The sequence below is a fragment of the Gobius niger genome, assembly GCF_951799975.1.
Source record: "Gobius niger genome assembly, chromosome: 19".
NCBI classification, from domain to species: Eukaryota; Metazoa; Chordata; class Actinopteri; order Gobiiformes; family Gobiidae; genus Gobius; species Gobius niger.
This window is the reverse complement of record NC_136870.1, coordinates 29630069-29645346: the sequence shown is the minus strand read 5'-3', so window position 1 is coordinate 29645346 and position 15278 is coordinate 29630069.

Sequence of the window (15278 nt, the reverse complement as noted above, 5' to 3'; positions counted from 1 at the left end):
GCCGTGGACCGTCATCACAGAGGGGGGGGCCGTGGACTGTCATCACAGAGGGGGGGCCCTGGACCGTCATCACAGAGGGAGGGCCCTGGACCGTCATCACAGAGGGGGGGGCCCTGGACCGTCATCACAGAGGGGGGGGCCCTGGACCGTCATCACAGGGGGGGGGGCCCTGGACCGTCATCACAGAGGGGGGGGCCGTGGACCGTCATCACAGAGGGGGGGGCCCTGGACCGTCATCACAGAGGGGGGGGCCCTGGACCGTCATCACAGAGGGGGGGGCCCTGGACCGTCATCACAGAGGGGAGGGCCCTGGACCGTCATCACAGAGGGGGGGGCCCTGGACCGTCATCACAGAGGGGGGGGCCCTGGACCGTCATCACAGAGGGGGGGGGCCTGGACCGTCATCACAGAGGGAGGGGCCCTGGACCGTCATCACAGAGGGGGGGGCCCTGGACCGTCATCACAGAGGGGAGGCCCCTGGACCGTCATCACAGAGGGGGGGGCCCTGGACCGTCATCACAGAGGGGAGGGCCCTGGACCGTCATCACAGGGGGGGGGGCCGTGGACCGTCATCACAGAGGGGGGGGCCCTGGACCGTCATCACAGAGGGGGGGGCCCTGGACCGTCATCACAGGGGGGGGGGCCCTGGACCGTCATCACAGAGGGGGGGCCCTGGACCGTCATCACAGAGGGGGGGGCCCTGGACCGTCATCACAGGGGGGGGGGCCGTGGACCGTCATCACAGAGGGGGGGGCCCTGGACCGTCATCACAGAGGGGGGGGCCCTGGACCGTCATCACAGGGGGGGGGGCCGTGGACTGTCATCACAGAGGGGGGGCCCTGGACCGTCATCACAGGGGGGGGGGCCCTGGACCGTCATCACAGGGGGGGGGGCCGTGGACCGTCATCACAGAGGGGGGGGCCGTGGACCGTCATCACAGAGGGGGGGGCCCTGGACCGTCATCACAGAGGGGGGGGCCCTGGACCGTCATCACAGAGGGGGGGGCCCTGGACCGTCATCACAGAGGGGGGGGCCCTGGACCGTCATCACAGAGGGGGGGGCCCTGGACCGTCATCACAGAGGGGAGGGCCCTGGACCGTCATCACAGGGGGGGGGGCCCTGGACCGTCATCACAGAGGGGGGGGCCGTGGACCGTCATCACAGAGGGGGGGGCCCTGGACCGTCATCACAGAGGGGGGGGCCGTGGACCGTCATCACAGAGGGGGGGGCCGTGGACTGTCATCACAGAGGGGGGGCCCTGGACCGTCATCACAGAGGGAGGGCCCTGGACCGTCATCACAGAGGGGGGGGCCCTGGACCGTCATCACAGAGGGGGGGGCCGTGGACCGTCATCACAGAGGGGGGGGCCCTGGACCGTCATCACAGAGGGGGGGGCCCTGGACCGTCATCACAGGGGGGGGGGCCCTGGACCGTCATCACAGAGGGGGGGGGCCGTGGACCGTCATCACAGAGGGGGGGGCCGTGGACTGTCATCACAGAGGGGGGGCCCTGGACCGTCATCACAGAGGGAGGGCCCTGGACCGTCATCACAGAGGGGGGGGCCCTGGACCGTCATCACAGAGGGGGGGGCCGTGGACCGTCATCACAGAGGGGGGGGCCCTGGACCGTCATCACAGAGGGGGGGGCCCTGGACCGTCATCACAGAGGGGGGGGCCCTGGACCGTCATCACAGAGGGGGGGCCCTGGACCGTCATCACAGAGGGGGGGGCCGTGGACCGTCATCACAGAGGGGGGGGCCCTGGACCGTCATCACAGAGGGGGGGGCCCTGGACCGTCATCACAGAGGGGGGGCCCTGGACCGTCATCACAGAGGGGGGGGCCGTGGACCGTCATCACAGAGGGGGGGGCCCTGGACCGTCATCACAGAGGGGGGGGCCGTGGACCGTCATCACAGAGGGGGGGGCCCTGGACCGTCATCACAGAGGGGGGGGCCGTGGACCGTCATCACAGAGGGGGGGGCCCTGGACCGTCATCACAGAGGGGGGGGCCCTGGACTGTCATCACAGAGGGGGGGCCCTGGACCGTCATCACAGAGGGGGGGCCCTGGACCGTCATCACAGAGGGGGGGGCCCTGGACCGTCATCACAGAGGGGGGGCCCTGGACTGTCATCACAGAGGGGGGGGCCCTGGACCGTCATCACAGAGGGGGGGCCCTGGACCGTCATCACAGAGGGGGGGGCCGTGGACCGTCATCACAGAGGGGGGGCCCTGGACCGTCATCACAGGGGGGGGGGCCGTGGACTGTCATCACAGAGGGGGGGGCCCTGGACCGTCATCACAGAGGGGGGGGCCCTGGACCGTCATCACAGAGGGGGGGCCCTGGACCGTCATCACAGGGGGGGGGGCCGTGGACTGTCATCACAGAGGGGGGGGCCGTGGACTGTCATCACAGAGGGGGGGGCCGTGGACCGTCATCACAGAGGGGGGGGCCCTGGACCGTCATCACAGAGGGGGGGGCCCTGGACCGTCATCACAGAGGGGGGGGCCCTGGACCGTCATCACAGAGGGGGGGGCCCTGGACCGTCATCACAGAGGGGGGGGCCCTGGACCGTCATCACAGAGGGGGGGGGCCGTGGACTGTCATCACAGAGGGGGGGGCCGTGGACCGTCATCACAGAGGGGGGGGCCCTGGACCGTCATCACAGAGGGGGGGCCCTGGACCGTCATCACAGAGGGGGGGCCCTGGACCGTCATCACAGAGGGGGGGGGCCGTGGACTGTCATCACAGAGGGGGGGGCCGTGGACCGTCATCACAGAGGGGGGGCCCTGGACCGTCATCACAGGGGGGGGGGCCCTGGACCGTCATCACAGAGGGGGGGGCCCTGGACCGTCATCACAGAGGGGGGGGCCCTGGACCGTCATCACAGGGGGGGGGCCCTGGACCGTCATCACAGAGGGAGGGGGCCTGGACCGTCATCACAGAGGGGGGGGCCCTGGACCGTCATCACAGAGGGGGGGGCCCTGGACCGTCATCACAGAGGGGGGGGCCCTGGACCGTCATCACAGAGGGGGGGGCCCTGGACCGTCATCACAGAGGGGGGGGCCCTGGACCGTCATCACAGGGGGGGGGGCCCTGGACCGTCATCACAGAGGGGGGGGCCGTGGACCGTCATCACAGAGGGGGGGGCCGTGGACCGTCATCACAGAGGGGGGGGCCCTGGACCGTCATCACAGAGGGGGGGGCCGTGGACCGTCATCACAGAGGGGGGGGCCCTGGACCGTCATCACAGAGGGGAGGGCCCTGGACCGTCATCACAGGGGGGGGGGCCGTGGACTGTCATCACAGAGGGGGGGGCCCTGGACCGTCATCACAGAGGGGGGGGCCCTGGACCGTCATCACAGAGGGGGGGGCCCTGGACCGTCATCACAGAGGGGAGGGCCCTGGACCGTCATCACAGGGGGGGGGGCCGTGGACCGTCATCACAGAGGGGGGGGCCCTGGACCGTCATCACAGAGGGGGGGGCCCTGGACCGTCATCACAGAGGGGGGGGCCCTGGACCGTCATCACAGAGGGGGGGCCCTGGACCGTCATCACAGGGGGGGGGGCCGTGGACTGTCATCACAGAGGGGGGGGCCCTGGACCGTCATCACAGAGGGGGGGGCCCTGGACCGTCATCACAGAGGGGGGGCCCTGGACCGTCATCACAGGGGGGGGGGCCGTGGACTGTCATCACAGAGGGGGGGGCCGTGGACCGTCATCACAGAGGGGGGGGCCGTGGACCGTCATCACAGAGGGGGGGGCCCTGGACCGTCATCACAGAGGGGGGGGCCCTGGACCGTCATCACAGAGGGGGGGGCCCTGGACCGTCATCACAGAGGGAGGGCCCTGGACCGTCATCACAGAGGGGGGGGCCCTGGACCGTCATCACAGAGGGGGGGGCCGTGGACCGTCATCACAGAGGGGGGGGCCCTGGACCGTCATCACAGAGGGAGGGCCCTGGACCGTCATCACAGAGGGGGGGGCCCTGGACCGTCATCACAGAGGGGGGGCCCTGGACCGTCATCACAGAGGGGGGGGCCCTGGACCGTCATCACAGAGGGGGGGCCCTGGACCGTCATCACAGGGGGGGGGGCCCTGGACCGTCATCACAGAGGGGGGGGCCCTGGACCGTCATCACAGAGGGGGGGGCCGTGGACTGTCATCACAGAGGGGGGGGCCCTGGACCGTCATCACAGAGGGGGGGGCCCTGGACCGTCATCACAGAGGGGGGGGCCCCCGGGAGCCGCAGCTCAGTGAGAGGTAAAGACGTGAATCTGCAGAAACAAGATCTAAAAAGAACCAGTGTTTTATGAAAGTATAACATTAGACACTGTGTTACAAATTATTTTGCAAATTGTATTTTTGTGTCAAAAAGGTAAAAAAAAAAACAATAATAATGAAACTCATGGATGGTTTTGTGTCTCAGTTTGAATCACTGACATTAATCTCAGACCTGGGATGATCAGTTTTCAGGTTAAGCCCAGTTAAGGGAAAAACTACTGAAAAAGGATGTTCCACTTTATTAAGCAGATCATCATTTTCAAGCAATATGTGAAAGAAAAAGGATCTTTCTGCTGATGGAAAGTGTGAAATAGTTGAATGCCTTGGTCTAGTATGAAAACCTTCGATATTTCATGAAATATTAAGCGTAATCATCGAACTGATCAGAGATTTGTGGCTGATTCAGACACACTCGGGTTTGTGCAGATAAAGGCACAATGAGGACGGTTTCTGCCAGACAAACACATCAGATTAAGAGAACAGATGCTACAAAGCAGTATACAGGTATTTGAAGCTGCTGGTGCCTCTGGAGTCTCCCAAACATGAAGGTGTTGGACCCTCCAGAGGCTGCAGTTGTGCATAAACCTTCTCTCCGGCCTCCCCTAAACTGTTCATCGAAGCTGAAGCAGAAACGGCTGCAGTGGCTCAGAAATACATGAGACTCATTTTCAAACAGTCTTTTTCACTGATGAGGCCGTGTGACCCTGGATGGTCAGATGGATGGAGGAGTGGATGGAGGTGAATGACCACCATGTCCCAACAAGGCTGTGACGTCAGTAAGGAGGGGGCGGAGTCATGGTGAGAGAGCTGGTCAGTCCCTTTAGGATCCCTGAAGGTGTGAAAATGACCTCTTTCTGACTGACCACTGTCTTCATCATCTTCATCATGACAAAGCACCATGTCCTGCTGTAAAGAAAACCTCTGCATCACTGGCTGCTATGGGCATAAAAGGAGAGAAACTCATGATGTGGACCCCCTCCTCCCCTGACCTCAGCCCTATTGAGAACCTTTGGAGCCTCAACAACAACAAAAACTTCTATGAGGGTGGGAGGCAGTTTTGATCCAAACAGCAGCTCTGGGAGGTTATTCTAACATCCTGCAAAGAAATCCAAGCAGAAACTGTCCAAAAACTTACAAGTTTAATGGATTTAAGATTTTTGAAGTTGCTCAAAGAAGCTCCTCTGGTAAAATATAACTTGACCTGTTAATATGTTTTTTTTTAAAATATCTTTTGATTTCAGTAAATGTGACCTCCTAATGCTACAAATACAACAAATGACCATTTTCAGTTAATTACAAGCTTTAAAATGTATTGAAACGATGAGTTGCAGAATAACTTGGAACAGTGGATTTTGAGTTTTTTACTATATTTATTTTTGATAAAAATACTGTTTTCACTGAGATTTTCAACCACATTTAAATGAACCTCGACCAGTTACAGACTTGAACATGACGGTTTAGGAAATCTTAGAAAAATGTCATTTGCAAAATCATGTGGAACACAGTGTATAGTATTATATAGTATAATGCATGACCCTGTTCTTATATATTTTACTAAAGTACATTTATGATGCAGTACTTTTATACTTTTACTTCACCTCTTCATCCCCTCCTGAATCAGGCTCATTTGCTTCAGTTTTACCCAAATCTAAAAGCTTCTTTAAAAAGGGCCAAATAGAGACAAAAATGTTCAATCAGTTTTGTAGGTCTTAGCTTTCAAATGAAGCTTTTTATCCTCAGGCACAAAGGTTTGATTTGGGTAAAGCTGGAGCTCCTGGTTAAGGCGCGGGTTCAGAGGTCAAATAAAGAAACTCAAACTGAACTAAAACATTGAACTATAGTATGTAATGTTTCTTCAGCGTCTCCTCCGCCTCAGGCCCATAGTCGCTCTCAGCAGAAACTGCCCCTCACGGCCAGCAGGAGGCGCTGCAGGACTCTGTGTCTGGAGGTAATTGTTGAATTATTGAAGCGAATGAGATAAAGTGAGTTAATCCGTGTGTGGACGCTGGAACAACAGGAGCCAATCAGATGGTCCGATTACACCTGCTCGTTATTAAAGCTCGTTATGGAGCTTTGTTCAAACCACAAAGACTTTTATCAGACGCTGAGGCGCCACTTTCACTGCAGACTCTGCCCTGGGGCGGACGGACAGAAGAGAGGCTGCCAGTCTGTGCCAGGGTTCAGGAGGAGGTGAAGATGTAAAGACATTTATATATAGACGAGTCTATATGTGTGATATTCTGAGATTATGAGTTATTACAAATGTCCAGTATAATCACCTTTAACCCGTCAGTACAGCTGTCGACCCGCAGTAACCAGTGGTTCCCAACCCTGACCAGAAACTATGGCCATGTAGCCGGGCTGACACCAAACACCAGACTAAAAACACCAGGGATATTTAGTCTGGGGACACGATGCCTTTGTGTGTGTGGTTACTATGGTTTCAGTAAACTCAGTATTTATGGATAAATATTGGGGGTTCAGCCTCACGGTTCGGTTCACGGTGCAGGACCCGGGGTTTGGAGCATCACGGTGCAAGTTCAATTTAAAATATAATAAGTTGGTTTTGAAATGAAATAGTGATCGTTATTAGACAGTATTTATAACCTTATACAATGGGAAATGCTTTAAAGCTGCTTCATAATGAAATGTAGCTCTGAGCTCACGATACGTGAAGCAAAATGGAAAACAAAAGGTAAAGCAGCAAAGGAAAAAAAAAGCATCGCAGAGCAGACCATGCGGTGGTTTCAGTTTCCCTTTTACTCACACGGAGGCTGAGGCTCTGGGAGGCTGATGCTCCGTCCACACCAAACTCGTTTTGGCGCCTCCAAAGCGTCAGGTTTACATTAAAATACATGGAGGACGCGCCTCCGGGGGGCGTCAGGAGGTCCCGCAGCGCGTCACGCGCGTCACGCGCCTCCTCCGCGGCGCGTTTTGAGGTTTTCGCGCTTGGTGAGCGTTTGACGCCTCCAGGGCGTCGAGCGCGGCCGACGCTCGAGTTCAGAAATGTTGAACTTTTTGGCGAAATTCTCGAGCGTCGACCAATCAGGAGCTTTCTCCCCACAGTGACGTTGTAGCTGAGCCACCGGGGCAGATCCTACGCCGGCCCCACAGATGTCAACAAGTCACAAGTCACGGACGTTTAGCTTCTTTGTGAACCGGAGCTACAGCCGCTCTGGGACTTTTGTGTCTTTTTAGAAAGACACATCAGTGCTTCTTTATCTAAACACCAGGATTAAAAGCGGCGGAAGTACCGTTGAAAGCGACTCTCGTCCGAGCGCAGCTCCTGGAGCAAATGGTGAAACTCGCCAAACTGAGAACGCCTTCGGACGATCTCATGAATCCAGACACGGCGCCGACGAGCCCGTAGACGACGTTGTCTGGCTTTATGAAGCAATAAAAGCCAAGCCACTCTCTCTATGTCATCCATGTTGATAACTGATAACTGACAACGGCAACAACGCGCTCCACGACCACGCTCTTGACGCGCGTCGAGAGCGTCTTGACGCGCGTCTGACTTCAATGAGCACAGGCGTCCAACAACGGGCGTGACGCGCGTTTTTGACGCCCAAATCGAGTTTGGTGTGGACGGAGCATCAGGCTCTGGGAGGCTGAAGCTCTGGGAGGCTGAAGCTCTGGGAGGCTGAAGCTCTGGGAGGCTGAAGCTCTGGGAGGCTGAAGCTCTGGGAGGATGAAGCTCTGGGAGGCTGAAGCTCTGGGAGGATGAAGCTCTGGGAGGCTGAAGCTCTGGGAGGATGAAGCTCTGGGAGGCTGAAGCTCTGGGAGGATGAAGCTCTCGCAGCAGCGTGTTTGATTTGAAGCTCGTGTTTGAGCAGGTGTTTAACTTTCTGCTGTACTTTTGTTCTGAGACAAAGCTTTGGAGACGAATACGGCCAGGACTGGATGTTACGCATGTGTCTGAGCCTCTGACTGGATCTATAATGAACCACACACACACACACACACACACACACACACACACACACACACACACACACACACACACACACACACACACACACACACACACACACACACACACACACACACACACACACACACACACTGGATCTATAATGAAGATGGTGGAAGTGGAGATTTGTATCTGTTTTCCTCCCTTTACATCTTAGTTTTCATGTCAGATATAAAAATGATGATGTTTATTTGATGATGTTTTGTCTGCGAGGTGGGGGCGACCCGGAAGTAGAAAGGCCGTCTTTCCCACGGGTTTTCATTCATAAATATTGACAGATTTGACATCCACGTGTCCTGCTAAGGGGCCCCGTGATGACGCTTTCACCCAAATATGGTGTTTTTCCTCCTACGAGACGCTGGAGCGGAAAAGTGGAAGAACGGGCCGAGCATGCGCACTCGCTACAAAACTTCAGGGCTGGTTTTCTCTGAATGAGAGAAGCCGCACTCGGGCAGAGCCTGAGCCCTTATAGAAGCTCCCACAGACTCCACACTTTACAGGCTGAGACACAACAACATTCTGAAGGTTTTTTGTCATTGTTTTGTCACATTTTTTTAATTTTTTTTGTAATTTTTTTTGTCATTTTTTTGTCACATTTTTGTCATTTTTTTGTCATTTTTTTGTCATTTTTTTATCGTTTTTTTATCGTTTTTTACAGTCCGAGGCCTAACAAGATTTGGAAGGTTTTTTCAGAGGGATTTTTTAATATCTAATTCCTAGCCTGATTTATTCAGCTTTGAAAACAAAAAAACAGGCGGAATTTGAGTTTTTACAGATTTTTTCACTGATGATTAGTTTATTGAAAAACTAAACAAAATATCCAAAATCCCTCTGAGAAAATCTTAGTTACTAATATGTCAATAAAATAAAACCATAACATTTAATCTGGATCAATCCATTATTTTGATTTCCCAAAATATCGGCAATTTTGGCCATTTTAATGCTGAAAATGCCTTATTTTTATGTGAAAACATAAACATAAAATGACATGATCTGTAAAGTTCAGCAAAAGCTTCAAATTGATTTCTCTACATTTATGTTTTTCCCTGTTTCACCTGCAGAGAACGCAGCGCTTTACCCTCACACTCTGAACAGAATCTTCTCCACGACCACGAAGACTCAGCCCAGTTCTTTATCATCAGTGAAGCTCTGTGTGAACATTTAAAGTGTGTAAACTTTAGATCATTTTGGTGTTTGCTTTTGTTGTGGTGATTTCAAACGGCTTCACCACATCAGTGACCATGAGTGAGGAAACTGTATGTAAAGTTTCCTCTGAGAGAACCGGACCGTGCACTTTAGACAAATCAGGCCATTAACAACCGTCAATACGGCCTCACCTCCCATCGACCAATCACAGCCCGGCCTCACCTCCCATCGACCAATCACAGCCCGGCCTCACCTCCCATCGACCAATCACAGCCCGGCCTCACCTCCCATCGACCAATCACAGCCCGGCACCGCAGCACGTCCCGGACATTAACCTCTGACCTTCAGAGAACTTTCACAAATCGACACAAACTGAAGAAACAGCGGCTCCGGCTCTGAGGAAGACTGTTCCAGCTGTGGCTCTGAGACTGTTCCAGCTGTGGCTCTGAGCCGGATGCCCTCCCAGCGTCTGGTTTGTGAGTTGAGGAGAACGACCTCTCGACCTCGTTGAACCTCGTTAAACCTCGTTAAACCTCGTTAAACCTCGTTAAGCTCGGTTTGTAAACAGATCTTTGTGTTTGTCTTTAATTACACAAAGATCTGTTTACTTTCCCCTCGTCTCTGGAAAAACAGCATCGACGCCAAACAAACACCAGGGCATCACCGCGGCAACGCCACATCTGCAGGAAAACAGCCCCCGCCCTGGAACAGAAACCCCCCCCCGGATTCAGAAAGACGACTGAGAAACACAGGTCTGGGCATTAAATGACAAAAAATGACAAAAAATGACAAAAAAAGTGACAAAAAAATGACAAAAAAGACAAAAAAATGACAAAAAAATGACAAAAAAAGTGACAAAAAAATGACAAAAAAAATGACAAAAAAATGACAAAAAATGACAAAAAAAATGATAAAAAATGATAAAAAATGATAAAAAATGATAAAAAATGATAAAAAAAAAAAAAAAATGACAAAAAATGACAAAAAAAATGACAAAAAATGATAAAAAATGATAAAAAATGATAAAAAATGATAAAAAATGATAAAAAATGATAAAAAATGATAAAAAATGACAAAAAATGACAAAAAAGACAAAAAAAATGACAAAAAAATGACAAAAAAAGTGACAAAAAAATGACAAAAAAAATGACAAAAAAATGACAAAAAATGACAAAAAAAATGATAAAAAATGATAAAAAATGATAAAAAATGATAAAAAATGATAAAAAAAAAAAAAAAATGACAAAAAATGACAAAAAAAATGACAAAAAATGATAAAAAATGATAAAAAATGATAAAAAATGATAAAAAATGATAAAAAATGATAAAAAATGACAAAAAATGACAAAAAATGACAAAAAAGACAAAAAAATGACAAAAAAATGACAAAAAAAGTGACAAAAAAATGACAAAAAAAATGACAAAAAAATGACAAAAAATGACAAAAAAAATGATAAAAAATGATAAAAAATGATAAAAAATGATAAAAAATGATAAAAAAAAAAAATAATGACAAAAAATGACAAAAAAAATGACAAAAAATGATAAAAAATGATAAAAAATGATAAAAAATGATAAAAAATGATAAAAAATGATAAAAAATGATAAAAAATGACAAAAAATGACAAAAAAGACAAAAAAATGACAAAAAAATGACAAAAAAAGTGACAAAAAAATGACAAAAAAAATGACAAAAAAATGACAAAAAATGACAAAAAAAATGATAAAAAATGATAAAAAATGATAAAAAATGATAAAAAATGATAAAAAAAAAAATAATGACAAAAAATGACAAAAAAAATGACAAAAAATGATAAAAAATGATAAAAAATGATAAAAAATGATAAAAAATGATAAAAAATGACAAAAAATGACAAAAAATGACAAAAATCTGCTTAGAAAATCCCCATAGTTTAATTGTGTGTAATTATACTTTGTAGTGGAACACTTCACGTAACCATATTTAAATAGTGAAAACGTGGAAGAGCTTGGTAGCTTCTATCTTGACCTGTTTTGGAGCTATAGAGGAGAGAGGGAGAGGCTAAATGCTAACGCCGTCTGCGCTGTGTTTACGTGACTGAAGATCAGACAGGTCCTAAAGAACTCGTCACAGCTCAGGTAAGAACATATCTCAGTGTGGAAACAGGGAGGAGGAAACAGGGAGGAGGAAACAGGAGGAGGAAACAGGGAGGAGGAAACAGGGAGGAGGAAACAGGGAGGAGGAAACAGGAGGAGGATGATGGACAAGAGACAAATGTGTGAATAATTAAAGCTAAAACTGTCCGACTGAATAAAACAAAAGTCACGTTCAATAAAATATCACTGTTTATGAAAAGGAGACGAGGAGCGAGGAGCGAGCGGTGAGGAGACGAGGAGTGAGGAGCGAGGAGCGAGGGGTGAGGAGCGAGGGGTAGGAGACCGTGAGGAGGTGAATAATGCAGGAGAACATAATGGATCCATCAAACGTGACCCACAAACACACAGCTCTGTCAAAACATCTCAACATCTACAACAGCAGCAGGAGAACCCGCCCACCTGGAAGTAAAACATCTACAACATCTACAACAGCATCTGCAGCAGGAGAACCCGCCCACCTGGAAGTAAAACATCTACAACAGCATCTGCAGCAGGAGAACCCGCCCCTCTGGAAGTAAAACATCTACAACAGCACCAGGAGAACCCGCCCACCTTGAAGTAAAACATCTACAACAGCATCTGCAGCAGGAGAACCCGCCCACCTGGAAGTAAAACATCTACAACAGCATCTGCAGCAGGAGAACCCGCCCACCTGGAAGTAAAACATCTACAACAGCATCTGCAGCAGGAGAACCCGCCCCTCTGGAAGTAAAACATCTACAACAGCACCAGGAGAACCCGCCCACCTTGAAGTAAAACATCTACAACAGCATCTGCAGCAGGAGAACCCGCCCACCTGGAAGTAAAACATCTACAACAGCATCTGCAGCAGGAGAACCCGCCCACCTGGAAGTAAAACATCTACAACAGCATCTGCAGCAGGAGAACCCGCCCACCTGGAAGTAAAACATCTACAACAGCATCTGCAGCAGGAGAACCCGCCCACCTGGAAGTAAAACATCTACAACAGCATCTGCAGCAGGAGAACCCGCCCACCTGGAAGTAAAACATCTACAACAGCATCAGCACCAGGAGAACCCGCCCACCTGGAAGTAAAACATCTACAACAGCATCTGCAGCAGGAGAACCCGCCCACCTGGAAGTAAAACATCTACAACAGCATCTGCAGCAGGAGAACCCGCCCACCTGGAAGTAAAACATCTACAACAGCATCAGCACCAGGAGAACCCGCCCACCTGGAAGTAAAACATCTACAACAGCATCTGCAGCAGGAGAACCCGCCCACCTGGAAGTAAAACATCTACAACAGCATCTGCATCAGGAGAACCCGCCCACCTGGAAGTAAAACATCTACAACAGCATCTGCAGCAGGAGAACCCGCCCCTCTGGAAGTAAAACATCTACAACAGCATCAGCACCAGGAGAACCCGCCCACCTGGAAGTAAAACATCTACAACAGCATCAGCACCAGGAGAACCCGCCCACCTGGAAGTAAAACATCTACAACAGCATCTGCAGCAGGAGAACCCGCCCACCTGGAAGTAAAACATCTACAACAGCATCTGCATCAGGAGAACCCGCCCACCTGGAAGTAAAACATCTACAACAGCATCTGCAGCAGGAGAACCCGCCCCTCTGGAAGTAAAACATCTACAGCAGCATCAGCACCAGGAGAACCCGCCCACCTGGAAGTAAAACATCTACAACAGCATCTGCAGCAGGAGAACCCGCCCACCTGGAAGTAAAACATCTACAACAGCATCTGCATCAGGAGAACCCGCCCACCTGGAAGTAAAACATCTACAACAGCGTCTGCAGCAGGAGAACCCGCCCACCTGGAAGTAAAACATCTACAACAGCATCTGCAGCAGGAGAACCCGCCCACCTGGAAGGAAAACATCTACAACAGCATCTGCAGCAGGAGAACCCGCCCACCTGGAAGTAAAACATCTACAACAGCATCTGCAACAGGAGAACCCGCCCACCTGGAAGTAAAACATCTACAACAGCATCTGCAGCAGGAGAACCCGCCCACCTGGAAGTAAAACATCTACAACATCTACAACAGCATCTGCAACAGGAGAACCCGCCCACCTGGAAGTAAAACATCTACAACAGCGTCTGCAGCAGGAGAACCCGCCCACCTGGAAGTAAAACATCTACAACAGCAGCAGGAGAACCCGCCCACCTGGAAGTAAAACATCTACAACAGCATCTGCAACAGGAGAACCCGCCCACCTGGAAGTAAAACATCTACAACAGCATCAGCACCAGGAGAACCCGCCCACCTGGAAGTAAAACATCTACAACAGCATCAGCACCAGGAGAACCCGCCCCTCTGGAAGTAAAACATCTACAACAGCATCTGCAACAGGAGAACCCGCCCACCTGGAAGTAAAACATCTACAACAGCATCTGCAACAGGAGAACCCGCCCACCTGGAAGTAAAACATCTACAACAGCATCTGCAACAGGAGAACCCGCCCACCTGGAAGTAAAACATCTACAACAGCAGCAGGAGAACCCGCCCACCTGGAAGTAAAACATCTACAACAGCATCTGCAACAGGAGAACCCGCCCACCTGGAAGTAAAACATCTACAACATCTCTGACTCTGGTCTCCTCCAGAGCGACCAAGTGTCACAGACTTTAGATTCTGCTGCTTCAAAAACTGGTTTTATGTCCCGTTGGCTTCAGGACTCAGACCTGAGAGTGACCAAGAGAACCTACGGTCAGAGGAGGAGGAGGAGGATCACACACTCAGGTCAGAGGAGGAGGAGGAGGATCACACACTCAGGTCAGAGGAGGAGGAGGAGGATCACACACTCAGGTCAGAGGAGGAGGAGGAGGATCACACACTCAGGTCAGAGGAGGAGGAGGAGGATCACACACTCAGGTCAGAGGAGGAGGAGGATCACACACTCAGGTCAGAGGAGGAGGAGGATCACACACTCAGGTCAGAGGAGGAGGAGGAGGATCACACACTCAGGTCAGAGGAGGAGGAGGATCACACACTCAGGTCAGAGGAGGAGGAGGAGGATCACACACTCAGGTCAGAGGAGGAGGAGGAGGATCACACACTCAGGTCAGAGGAGGAGGAGGATCACACACTCAGGTCAGAGGAGGAGGAGGAGGATCACACACTCAGGTCAGAGGAGGAGGAGGATCATACACTCAGGTCAGAGGAGGAGGAGGAGGAGGATCACACACTCAGGTCAGAGGAGGAGGAGGAGGAGGATCATACACTCAGGTCAGAGGAGGAGGAGGATCATACACTCAGGTCAGAGGAGGAGGAGGATCACACACTCAGGTCAGAGGAGGAGGAGGAGGAGGATCATACACTCAGGTCAGAGGAGGAGGAGGATCATACACTCAGGTCAGAGGAGGAGGAGGAGGAGGATCACACACTCAGGTCAGAGGAGGAGGAGGAGGATCATACACTCAGGTCAGAGGAGGAGGAGGATCACACACTCAGGTCAGAGGAGGAGGAGGATCACACACTCAGGTCAGAGGAGGAGGAGGAGGATCACACACTCAGGTCAGAGGAGGAGGAGGATCACACACTCAGGTCAGAGGAGGAGGAGGAGGAGGATCATACACTCAGGTCAGAGGAGGAGGAGGATCATACACTCAGGTCAGAGGAGGAGGAGGAGGATCACACACTCAGGTCAGAGGAGGAGGAGGATCACACACTCAGGTCAGAGGAGGAGGAGGATCATACACTCAGGTCAGAGGAGGAGGAGGATCACACACTCAGGTCAGAGGAGGAGGAGGATCACA